We start from the raw sequence: 2875 nt of genomic DNA on the forward strand, positions 1-2875 counted from the left end.
TCTTGCTCTATTTGCACTGAGATGACCTTACCAACTCTTTGTTTAAGAGACATGAAGCACCAGTGCTGTTTAAGTGATTTATTTATAAAATCATCCTATTGCTTAGCTATGCATTTACATGATAGACTTAAAATTTTTACCTTTCAAAAGTGCTTTTACATAAAATAAATTATAGGTAAAAATTGCTCTAAATTCAGGATGTAAGCTGACATTTTCTATGCATAGAAATAGTAATACACAGAAAAGGTTTGATGTTTTTACTATGAAAAATTATAACCTCCATATAAATATCCACATAAACAAAGTACTAAATATTTCATAATAGTAACACATAAGAATAAATTCTATTTAAGGGGGTCGGTGAAGGATCTCAACATGGCTGCGTGAAAACTTGCTCTAAAAACCATTGACTGGGTAGCTTTTGGGGAGATCATACCCCAAAACCAGAAGGCCATTGCTAACTCCCTGAAATCCTGGAATGAGACACTTACCTCCAGGTTGGTTACTCTCCCTGAGAAACCACCTGCTACCAACTGGGCTTACTACAAGGCCAATGTGGTGAAGGCTGGTTTGATAGATGACTTTGAGAAGAAGTTTAATGCCCTGAAGGTTCCTGTGCCAGAGGATAAATATACTGTTCAGGTGGATGCTGAAGAAAAAGAAGATGTGAAAAGTTGTGCCGAGTTTTTGTCTCAAAGGCCAGGATTGAGGAATATGAAAAAGAGCTGGAGAAGCTGAGGAACATAATTCCATTTGATCAGATGACCATTGAGGACCTGAATGAAGTCTTCCCAGAAACCAAATTAGACAAGAAGAAGTATCCCTATTGGCCTCACAAACCAATTTAGAATTTATAAACTTGAGTTGGGGAGAAAGTTCTGGCCCTCGTATTGTAAATGCTGGACATTAAAAATAATGATATGGTGAGAAAAAAAAAAGAATAAATTCTATTTAATAGTTTCTAATAGCAAAATTATGAAATACATAAGAATTAATGTAAGGGGTCCTCTGCTTGTGTTCCCTTTCTCACTGTGTCTCTCTCTGTCAAATAAATAAATAAAAATCTTTAATAAAAAAAAGAATTAATGTAAAAATAAATATGGATGATTTCTATGAAAATAATTACAAAATACTAGATTCACTTTTTTAGGAAGACTAGAATATGCAGATGGATATACTATACCCCAGGACAAGAAATTGAACTTTGTAAAAGAACATCCCCAAAATAAATGTATATTTATATACATATATATGTATATATGTATATACATATACATAAGTATAAATATATTTAATTCCAATTAAAATTCCAGGAGTATTTTTCTTGGAAGTTGGCAAAGTGATTTTAAGGTTAATCTGGAAAAAATAAGCAAATATATAGCCATAAAAAATCAGACATAAAGTAAAAATTTATTACAATAGGCAGTGAGTTAAGTCAATTATTTTTCATCTCTATGGTCGAATGTTAGGTAATGATAGAAAAATAATTTTGAAGAATCATGAGAAAATACATGTATTAAATTCTCATAACTTTGATATTTACTGAGGAATTATTATGGGTTGACCTGGATGCTTTACATTATTAACTCACTTTATCTTCACAGTAACTTTATGAAGTGTTCTTATCATCACCTCCATTTTACAGATGAGGCTACTGAATTACTAAAAGGCAAAATTCCTTGCTCAAGGTTATTTAACCAACTACAAGGATTTGAATCAGGGAAGTCTGACTCCAGAGTCCATAACCACAACATAACACTGCCTATTACTGAGCAAAACCCCTCATTACATCTTCATGGCCACCAACATGTCTACTATTTATTCTACTCAGATTTATCCTTTCCCTTCAACCTTGGCCAATGCTAGATAGAGCCAAAAAGCTTTACCTGATGGAGAATAACAGTATAGAAGAAGAATCTAGAATGTCTAAAAGGACTAAAATGTTGCCTTCATGACTCCTTGGCCCATTTCTGAACTCTAGTTGGAATAAGCTATGCATATTCAGATCTCGTTATCATTTAGATAGGAAAATCTCACAAAATATAGGCCTCTTCTCCATTCCAAGTTATAATGAGTGTATTATATAGATTTGTATGGAATGGAGATACTTTTCTTTTCTAATAAATGGTGAAATTTATTTATGTTCAGTGGAGTATATTACAGAATAAGTGATAAAGTGAAAGGAAGCATAATTAGGGTACACAACTAGAAATATATGTCTTTGGTTTAACACACTCTGACAACCCTTTTCCCTTTCCCCTTCCTCAAATGTTTTCAACTTCTTTCATCTGAGAAAGTGACATTTTTTTCACTTTTCTGTCTTTACTGGTTGGATAAAAGTTACAGATTGTGTACTAAGGGTAAATGGCACATTTGGAGTCAAGAAATGGCCTTCATTTCTACAGGAATGATTGGGGACATGTGCTGAAAATAAAAGTCCTGAATTACTTAGACTCAAGTGCCCCAGTTCACAACAGTTTAACTAGGGCAGTGGCCTTTGCAACATTTGAGGACAGATGTTTTCCTACTCTGCTCTGGTTCCCAGTGAAGAATGCCAACTGTGAGACCACATTGACCATCTCCCACTCCTCTTTTTCTTAGAGCACTGTATGTTCTGTACCATTTCTCAGTGACACAGTCAAGGATCCATAGCTTTTCAAATCCATTTTCATTTCTAAGTGGAAGTTGGGAATTATTATTATTTTTTTAAGTTTAAAAACCAATCAGGCTACATCACAGAGAATCTCTGATGATGGTGGCTAAGTACATATTTTCAGAAAAAAAAAAGTAGATTTTTTAATGAAGGTAGGATTCATGGGCTTTTACACTGCTAATTAGCCATGCAAAGTGGTGAAAATATTATGTATAAGGACTT

The 2875-nt window shown here is 33.6% G+C and overlaps 1 pseudogene; it reads left to right on the top strand.

Annotated features, from left to right (window-relative positions):
• Window positions 1–375: 375 nt before the first annotated feature.
• LOC118010566 lies at window positions 376–857 on the top strand (annotated as a pseudogene).
• The last annotated feature ends 2018 nt before the right edge of the window (window positions 858–2875 follow it).

This window comes from Mirounga leonina, unplaced genomic scaffold (genome assembly GCF_011800145.1).
Source record: "Mirounga leonina isolate KUSES-001 unplaced genomic scaffold, KU_Mleo_1.0 Mir_129, whole genome shotgun sequence".
Classification (NCBI taxonomy): Eukaryota; Metazoa; Chordata; class Mammalia; order Carnivora; family Phocidae; genus Mirounga; species Mirounga leonina.